General features: G+C 40.9%; 1 non-coding gene across 1 annotated transcript; it reads left to right on the forward strand.

Annotated features, from left to right (window-relative positions):
- Positions 1 to 2,030: 2,030 nt before the first annotated feature.
- On the forward strand, positions 2,031 to 2,134 carry LOC111527331. The gene has a single exon (XR_002726628.1). It is a non-coding gene; the product is annotated as a U6 spliceosomal RNA (small nuclear RNA).
- The last annotated feature ends 8,310 nt before the right edge of the window (positions 2,135 to 10,444 follow it).

The raw sequence follows: 10,444 nt of genomic DNA on the forward strand, positions 1-10,444 counted from the left end.
TGTTTCCTGTGAGAACACAGTACTCCTCCCCTCCAGAAGAGGAAGGAACAGGGCACCATCCTGGAAGCAAAGAGAGCAGCCCTCGCCAGACCCCAAGTCTGCTGGAGCCTTCATCTTGGACTTCCCAGCCTCTAGAGTTGTGAGAGAATAAATTTCTGTTGTTTACAAATTACCCAGTCCACAGAGTTGTGTTCCAGCAGCATAAGGGACTAAGACACTGTCAACACTTGTTAATTTCTGCTGTCATGCCATCGTGGTGGTTGTAAACTGGTATCACATTGTGATTTTGATTTGCATTTCCCTGATGATTAGTGATGCTGAGCATCTTTTCATGTGCTTGTCGGCTCTTTGTGTGTCTTCTTTGAATAAATGTCTATTCAAATTCTGTCCATTTGCAGGTTGGGTTGTATGTCTTTATTGTGGTTAGGTTGTAACTGCTTTATACGACCAAATGTGGTGGCTCACGCCTGTAATCCCAGCACTTTGGGAGGCCCAGGCGGGTGGAGCACCTGAGATCGGGAGTTCGAGACCAGCCTGACCAACATGGAAAACCCCATCTCTACTAAAAATACAAAAAAAATTGGCCGGGCATGCTGGCACATGCCTGTAATCCCAGTTACTCGGGAGGCTGAGGCAGGAGAAGCCCTTGAACCCGAGAGGCAGAGGTTGTGGTGAGCCGAGATCACACCATCGCACTCCAGCCTGGGCAACAACAGTGAAACTCCATCTCAAAATACTAATACTAATACTACTACTACTAATAATAGTAATAATAGTGCTTTATATATTCTGGATAGTAGATTTTTTATCAGATATGTGATTTGCAATTTCTTTCTCCCATTCTGAGTGTTGTCTTTTCACATTTTCTCTCTCTCTGTCTCTCTCTCACTCTCACCCTCTCTCTTTTTAAGAAACAGGGACTTGCTGGGCGTGGTGGCTCACACCTGTAATCCCAGAACTTTGGGAGACCGAGGCAGGTGGATCACAAGGTCAGGAGACTGAGACCATCCTGGCTAACACAGTGAAACCTCATCTCTACTAAAAATACAAAAAATTAGCTGGGCGTGGTGGCAGCGCCTGTAGTCCCAGCTACTCGGGAGGCTGAGGCAGGAGAATGGCGTGAACCCGGGAGGCAGAGCTTGCAGTGAGTGCAGATCGTGCCACTGCACTCCAGCCTGGGCAACAGAGCGAAACTCCATCTTCCCCGCAAAAAAAGAAACAGGGTCTCACTCTGTCTCCCAGGCTAAAGTGCAATGACATAATCATAGCTCACTACAGTCTCAAACCCCTGGGCTCAGGTGATCCTCCCACTTCAGCCTCTCAAGTAGCTGGGACTATTGGTGTGCACCACCACACCTGGCTAATTTATTTTTATTATTATTATTATTATTTGTTTTTTGAGAAGGAGTCTTGCTCTGTCGACCAGGCTGGAGTGCAGTGGCATGATCTCAGCTCACTGCAACCTCCACCTCCTGGGTTCAAGCAATTCTCATGCCTCGGCTTCCCGAGTAACTCAGATGACAGGCACGCATCACCATGCCCGGCTAATTTTTGTATTTTTAGTAGAGATAGAGTTTCACCATGTTGGCCAGGCTGGTCTCAAACTCCTGACTTCAAGTGATCCACCTGCCTCAGCCTCCCAAAAGTGTTGGGATTACAGGCATGAGCCACCATACCCGGCTGACAGTGTTCTTTGATGCACAAAAGTTTTTAGTCTTGATAAAGTATAAATTTATCTATTGTTGTTGTCGCATCGCATGTGACTTTGGTGACATCTGAGCACCCATTGCCAAATCCAAGGCATTGGGATTTGCCCCAGTGTTTTCTCCAAGAGTTTTATTCCTTTAACGGTTATACTTAGGTCTTTGGTCCTTTTGAGTTAATTTTTGCTTATAGTGTGAGGAAAGACTTCAGCTTTATTTTTTTGCATTTGGATATCTGGTTGGCCCAGCATCATTTATTGAAGAGATTGTTCTCTGTGAAATGGCTTTGAAATATTATTGGTTCAAGAATTGTTTTTCTGGGTTCCCTTGCTTCAGTAGCAAATATACTAAAAACTGGAATGATACAGAGAAGATTAGGATGGTCCCTGGGCAAGGATGACATGCAAATTTGTGAAGTGCTCATTTTATTAGAAATAAAAATTAAATTACAAGTTTTTTAAGGAATTATTTCTTGGATATATAATTCTTGGTTGACAGTTTTTTTTCTTTCATCATTTTAAATATGCCAACCTTCTGGCCTCCCTGGTTTCTGATGAGAAATCAGCTGTTAATCTTATTGAGAATCCCTTATATGTGACAAGTTTACTTCTCTTGTGATGCTTTCAAGATTCTCTCTGTTGCTGGATAGGAGTGAAGCAAGATGGCAAAAGAGGACTTTACAGTGATTGTCCCGCCACAGAAACAGCAATTTGAACAACTATTCATGCTTGAAAATACCTTCACGCGAGCTCAGGAAACCAGGTGAGAGATCGCAGTACCTGGTTGTAGCATAATGAGAAATTATACATTGGCGAGGGTAGGGAGGCGGTTTAAAATTACCCACATCATCCTTCCCCAGCCCCAGGCAGCACAGAATTGAGAGAGATGCCATCCTCTGGGGAGGAAGAGAGGGAAGTAAGCATAGGACTTTTCCTTAGACCCCAATACCAGGCCCAGCACCAGGCAAACCCCCACATCCCATATTCCAGGCCAGTAATCATGGACTGAGACTCTAAACCTACCCTCAGATCACACCATATACAAAAATTAACATTAATGACTTAAATGTAAGTACCAAATTATGAGACTACTAAAAGAAAACGTAGGGGAAAATCTCCATGGCACTGGCCTGGGTAAGGACTTTTTGAGAAAACCCCCAAATCATAGGCAACAGAAGCAAAAATAGATAAATGGGATTACATCAAGCTATAAAGTTTCTTTTTTCTTTTTTTGAGACAGGGCCTCACTCTGTTGCCCAGGCTGGAGTGCAGTAGCTTGATCACAGCTCACTGCCACCTTGACCTCCAGGCTCAGGTGATTTTTTAAATTTTACTTTTATTTTTGTATGTATCTAAAATATTTCAAAAGCATATGAAATGTATATTCAGACATACTGTTACATTTCTTCCCTCAGCCTTGCTATGACCATACCATGTAGTTAACGATATAGTATGGTAAATCTATATTTTTTGTTCTTCCTCAGTGTCTTTTCTTTTTATTATACTTAAGTTCTGGGATACCTGTGCAGAACGTGCAGGTTTGTTACATAGGTATACATGTGCCATGGTGGTTTGCTGCACCCATCAACCCATCATCTACATTAGGTATTTCTTCTAATGTATCCCTTCCCTTGCCCCTCATCCCCAACAGGCCACAGTGTGTGATGTTCCCCTCCCTGTGCCCATATGTTCTCATTGTTCAACTCCCACTTATGAGTGAGAACATGTGGTGTTGTGTTTTCTGTGTTAGTTTGCTGAGAATGATGGTTTCCAGCTTCATCCATGTCCCTGCAAAGGAGATGAACTCATTCTTTTTTATGGCTGCATAGTATTTCATGGTGTATATGTGCCACATTTTCTTTATCCAGTCTATCCTTGATGGGCATTTGGGTTGGTTCCAAGTCTTTGCCATTGTGAATAGTGTTGCAATAAATATATGTGTACATATGTCTTTATAGCAGAATGATTTATAATCCTTTGGGTATACATCCAGTAATGGGATTGCTGGTCAAATGGTATTTCTAGTTCTAGGTCCTTGAGGAATCGCCACACTGTTTTCCACGATGGTTGAACTAATTTACATTCCCACCAACAGTGTAAAAGCGTTCTTATTTCTCCACATCCTCTCCAGCATCTGTTGTTTCCTGACTTTTTAATGATAGCCATTCTGATTGGTGTGAGATGGTATCTCATTGTGGTTTTGATTTGCATTTCTCTAATGACTGGTGATAATGAGCTTTTTTTCAAATGTTTCTTGGTCACATAAATGTCTTCTTTTGAAAAATGTCTATTCATATCCTTTGCCCACTTTTTGATTTTTTTTTTTCCTGTAAATTTGTTTTAGTTCTTTGTAGATTCTGGATATTAGCCCTTTGTCAGATGGATAGATTGCAAAAGCTTTCTCCCATTCTGTAGCTTTGCGTGTTTACTCTGATGATAGCTTCTTTTGCTATGCAGAAGCTCTTTAGTTTAATTAGATCCCATTTGTCAATTTTGGCTTTTGTTGCCATTGCTTTTGGTATTTTAGTCATGAAGTCTTCGCCCACGCCTATATCCTAAATGGCATTGCCTAGGTTTTCTTCTAGGGTTTTTACAGTTTTAGTTCTTATGTCTAGATCTTTAATCCAGCTCAAGTTTATTTTTGTATAAGGTGTAAGGAAGGTGTCCAGTTTCAGTTTTCTGCATATGACTAGCCAGCTTTCCCAACACCATTTATTAAATAGGGAATCCTTTCCCCATTGCTTGTTTTTGTCAGGTTTGTCAAAGATCAGATGGTTGTAGATGTGTGGTGTTACCTGGGAAGGCTTTATTCTGTTTCATTGTTCTATATATCTGTTTTGGTACCAGAACCAAGCTGTTTCGGTTGCTGTAGCCTTGTAGTATAGTTTGAAGTCAAGATAGTGTGATGCCTCCAGCTTTGTTCTTTTTGCTTAGGATTGTCTTGGCTATACGGGCTCTTTTTTCATTCCATATGAAATTTAAAGTAGTTTTTTTCTAATTCTGTGAAGAAGGCCAATGGTAGCTTGATGGGAATAGCATTGAATCTATAAATTACTTTGAGCAGTATGGCCATTTTCACGATACTGATTCTTCCTATCCATGAGCATGGAATGTTTTTCCATTTGTTTGTGTCCTCTCTTATTTCCTTAAGCAGTGGTTTGTAGTTCTCCTTGAAGAGGTCCTTTGTATCCCTTTTAAGTTGTATTCCTAGATATTTTATTCTCTTCATAGCAATTGTGAATGGGAGTTCACTCATTATTTGGCTCTCTGTTTGTCTATTATTGGTGTTTAGGAATGCTTGTGATTTTTGCACATTGATTTTGTATCCTGAGACTTTGCTGAAGTTGCTTATCAGCTTAAGGAGTTTTTGGGCTGAGACAATGGGGTTTTCTAAATATACAATCATGTCATCTGCAAACAGAGATAATTTGGCTTCCTCTCTTCCTATCTGAACACCCTTTATTTCTTGCTCCTGCCTGACTGCCCTGGCCAGAACTTCCAATACTATGTTGAATAGGAGTGGTGAGAGAGGGCATCCTTGTCTTGTGCTGGTTTTCAAAGGGAATGATTCCAGCATTGGCCCATTCAGTATGATATTGGCTGTGGGTTTGTCATAAAAAGCTTTCATTATTTTGAGATGCATTCCATCAATACCTAGGTTATCGAGTATTTTTAGTATGAAAGGCTGTTGAATTTTATTGAGGGCCTTTTCTGCATCTATTGAGATAATCATGTGGTTTTTGTCATTGGTTGTTTATGTGATGGATTACATTTATTGATTTGCATATGTTGAACCAGCCATCCCAGGGATGACGCTGACTTGATCGTGGTCGATAAGCTTTTTGATGTGCTGCCGGATTTGGTTTACCAGTATTTATTGAGGATTTTTTCACCAATTTTCATCAGGGATATTGGCCTTAAATTTTTTGTGTGTGTCTCTGCCAGGTTTTGGTAGCAGGATAATGCAGGCCTCATAAAAAGAGTGAGGGAGGAGTACCTCTTTTTCTATTGCTTGGAATAATTTTAGAAGGAATGATACCAGCTCCTCTTTGTACCTCCGGTAGAATTCGGGTGTGAATCCATCTGGTCCTGGGCTTTTTTTGATTGGTAGGCTCTTAATTACTGCCTCAATTTCAGAACTTGTTATTGTTCTTTTCAGGGATTGGACTTCTTCCTGGTTTAGTCTTGGGAGGGTATATGTATCCGGGAATTTATCCATTTCTTCTATCTTTTTTTTTTTTTTTTTTTTTTTTGAGACGCAGTCTGGCTCTGTCGCCCAGGCTGGAGTGCAGTGGCTCCATCTCGGCTCACTGCAAGCTCCACCTCCTGGGTTCACACCATTCTCCTGCCTCAGCCTCCCGTGTAGCTGGGACTACAGGCACCCACCACCACACCCAGCTAATTTTTTGTATTTTTAGTAGAGACAGGGTTTCACTATGTTAGCCAGGATGGTCTTGATCTCCTGACCTCGTGATCTGCCCGTCTCAGCCTCCTAAAGTGCTGGGATTACAGGTGTGAGCCACTGCACCTGGTCTTCTAGATTTTCTTGTTTATTTGTGTAGAGGTGTTTATAGTATTATCTGATGGTAGTTTGTATTTCTGTGGGGTCAGTGGTGATATCCCCTTTATCATTTTTTATTGTGTCTATTTGATTTTTCTCTTTTCTTCTTTCTTAGTCGGCTCAGGTGATTTTTCCACCACAGCCTCCCAAGTAACTGGGACAGGTGCGTGCCACTATGCCCAGCTGAGTTTTGTTTTTTGGATTTCTTTTTGGTAAAGACAGAGTTTTGCCATGTTACCCAGGCTGGTCTTGAGCTCCTGGGCTCAAGCAGGCTGCTCACCTAAGCCTCCCAAAGTGCTGGGATTACAGGTGTGAGCCACTGTGCCCAGCTCTAAAACGCTTCTGCACAGCGAGGGAAAAAATCAGCAGAATGAAGAGACAATCTCCAGAATGAGAGAGAACACTTGCAAACTACTCATCTGCTACAACGTGGGCATCTAAAATACACAAGGAACTCATACAGCTCAACAGCAAGACAATAACCCAGTTTTTTAAATGGGCAGAGGACCTGAACAGATATTTCCTAAAAGAAGTAATTTATATATATTCTGGATAGTCGGTTTTTATGAGATATGTGATTTGCAATTTCTTTCTCTTTTTTTTCTTTTTTTTTTTTTTTTGGTTTGAGATGGAGTCTCGCTCTGTCGCCCAGGCTGGAGGGCAGTGGCGCCATCTGGGCTCACTGCAAGCTCCGCCTCCAGGTTCACGCCATTCTCCTGCCTCAGCCTCCCGGGTAGCTGGGACTACAGGCGCCCGCCACCTCGCCTGGCTAGTTTTTTTTTTTTTGTATTTTTTAGTAGAGACAGGGTTTCACCAGGTTAGCCAGGATGGTCTCGATCTCCTGACCTTGTGATCCGCCCGTCTCGGCCTCCCAAAGTGCTGGGATTACAGGCTTGAGCCACTGCACCCGGCCGTGATTTGCAATTTCTTTCTCCCATTTTGTGGGTTGTCTTTTCACTTTCTCTCTCTCTCTTTTTTTTTGATGGAGTCTCACTCTGTCACCCAGGCTGGAGTGCAGTGGCGCGATCTGGGCTCACTGCAACCTCTGCCTCCCAGGTTCAAACGTTTCTCTTCCCTCAGCCTCCCGAGTAGCTGGGATTACAGGCACACGCTGCCATGCCCGGCTAATTTTTGTATTTTTAGTAGAGATGGGGTTTCAACGTGTTGGCCAGGCTGGTCTTGAACTCCTAGCCTCAGGTGATCCACCTGCCTCAGCCTCCCAAAGTGCTGGGATTACAGGCTTGAGCCACCGTGCCCGGCCAGTATATTGTAATCTTAAAAATGCTAACATAATGGATGTATTCTCACCACAGAAAATCACTGTGGGATTATACATATGTTAATTATCTAGGTTCAGTCACTCCACAATGTATATATACTTTAGAACATATCTGGTGGAATCTCCAAAAAAGCTACTGAAACTAGTAAATGAATTTAGCAAGACTGCAGGATACAACAAGATCAAGGTACTAAAGTCAATTTTATTCCCATATATTAACAATGAATTGCAAATTAACATATTAATTCTCCCCAAATTGATCCATAGATTTAATGCAGTTCCAATTAAAATCCAGTAGGTTTTCTCAAATATAGAAATTGAAAAGTTGTTTCTAAAATTCACAACATGGCACATGTATACCTATGTTACAAATCTGCACATTTTGCACATGTACCCTAGAACTTAAGTATAATAAAAATAAATAAATAAACAAATACAAATTAAAAATTAAAAAATTTTAAAAAGAAAATTAAAAGCACCTATGAGAGATTAGAGGCTTCTCAGGAAAAAAGAAAGAAAGAAAAAAATGAAAATTAAAAGCAACTAGAAAAGCCAAAGCCATTCTGAAAAACACGAACAAAGTTAGAAGGGTAACACTACCTAAATTCAATGCTTATCACAAAGCGATATAATCAGACTTGTGTGGGATTGGCATAATAGAGAATTGATTAATGGAAAACAGAGTGCAGAAATAGATCCACATATACTTGGAGAGGTAATTTTTGACAAATATTTGAAGGCAACTCATTAAACAACAGACAATCTGGCATTGTTTCTCTTCATACTGAAATATTATTTAATATTTCTTGTAATGTAGATCTTCTGTTAGTAACTTATTTCAGCTTTTGTTCATTTAAAATATCTTTATTTCACCTTCATTTCTGATGGCATTTTCAATAGATGTGTAATTCTGATTAATAGATCTTTTTTTTCTTTCAGAACTTCAAAGGAGCTGTTTCATTTTCTATGAGTTCTGTTATTTCTGGTGAGAATAACACGGTCATTCCTATTGTTTTCCTATATGTACTGCATCCTTTTCTTCTGACTTCTTTCAAGATGTTCTATTTATTTTTTTTACTCAGTAATTCTACTTTAATGTGGCTGGGGTGTCTGTTCATACTGCTTGGAGTTTGTTGAGCTTCTTGGATATATGGATTGCAATTTTCATCAAAATTAGAAAAAATTTGGAACCATTTTTCAAATATTTTTCTGCCCTGATATAACATATCTCCTTCTAAGGCTCTGATTACATTTGTCTTAGAGTGCTTGATATGTCCCTGCAGACCACCAAGGCTCTATTCTTTTTGTATTTCTCTGTGTGCTTTAAATTGGATAGTTTTTATTGACTTGCCTCCAGATTTGCTAATCTTTTCTTTGCACTATTCATTTTCCTAAGTCCATCCTGTGAAGTTTTAATTTCCGATATTGTATCTGTTAGTTCTAAAATTTCTAATTTTTCTTTTTCACACTTTCATTTCTGGGCTGAGTCCCCATCTGTTTACTATTTCTATGCTTTTCTTTAAATCCTTGAATTTCTTGTGACAGCTGGTCAAAAAAACCTTAGCTGCCAATTCTATAATCTTTGTCATCTTTGGATTTGTTTCTATTAACCCTTTCTTTTTTTCCTTTTTTTTTTGAGACGGAGTCTCACTCTGTCACCCAGGCTGCAGTACAATGGCGCAACCTCGGCTCACTGCAAGCTCTGCCTCCCAGGTTCAAGCGATTCTCCTGCCTCAGCCTCCTGAGTAGCTGGGATTACAGGTGCATGCCACCACTTCTGGCTAAATTTTGGTTTACTGTTTGGAAAGTTCTCCCAGGCAAAAAGCTTGGATTAATATGGAACTTAGCACATGTGTTTCTCTTCTTTCAAAGTCACATTTCTGTAGTTTTACTCCATATATTTTCTACGATATTATTGCTGTCTAAAACACAAAGCTGAATCCAATTCTTGTTTCTCTGTCATGGCTACAGCTGCAAATCCTCCATCCTATTTTTCCCCATTGTTGAATGTGAATGGATTGTTAAAGATTACCACACATTCGAGGAAAGCTTCTTATATCAAGTCTAGAGAACAAAACTAACAGGCAAACAAACAAACAAGAGCTTGAATCAGGCAGAAACCACACATGGAAAGAAAGGCTTTAAAAATAAGCCTCTTAAGGCCAGGCGCGGTGGCTCACGCCTGTAATCCCAGCACTTTGGGAAGGAACGCAGGCAGATCACGAGGTCAGGAGATCGAGACCATCCTGGTTAACACAGTGAAATCCCATCTCTACTAAAAATACAAAAATTAGCTGGACGTGGTGGCAGGCGCCTGTAGTCCCAGCTACTCGGGAGGCTGAGGCAGGAGAATGGCGTGAACCCGGGAAGCAGAGCTTGCAGTGAGTGGAGATCGCACCACTGCGCTCCAGCCTGGGCGACAGAGCGAGACTCCATTTAAAAAAAATAAAATCCTCTTATTTATATACCCAGGGAGGTAGTGCATCCATGATTCAAGAACAGAATTTTATATTTTAATAAAAGAGTGAGACCACATGCGGTGGCTCACACCTGTAATCCCAGCACTTTGGGAGGCAACACAGGCAGATCACAAGGTCCGAAGTTTGAGACTAGTCTGACCAACACGGTGAAATCCCATCTCTACTAAAAATACAAAAATTAGCCGGGTGTGGTGGTCCATGCCTGTAATCCCAGCTGCTCAGGAGACTGAGGCACGAGAATCATTTGAAGCTGAGGTAGAGGTTGCAGTGAGCTGAGACTGCACCACTGTACTCCAGTGTGACAGAGTAAGACTTGGTCTCTAAATAAGTAAATAAGTAAATGAAAATAAAAGAGTGAGAAACTACAGAGAGAAAAAAACTGTTTTTAGAAAATAAATACGTGGGCCAGGTGTGGTGACTCA

The sequence above is a fragment of the Piliocolobus tephrosceles genome, chromosome 4, assembly GCF_002776525.5.
Source record: "Piliocolobus tephrosceles isolate RC106 chromosome 4, ASM277652v3, whole genome shotgun sequence".
Lineage (NCBI taxonomy): Eukaryota > Metazoa > Chordata > Mammalia > Primates > Cercopithecidae > Piliocolobus > Piliocolobus tephrosceles.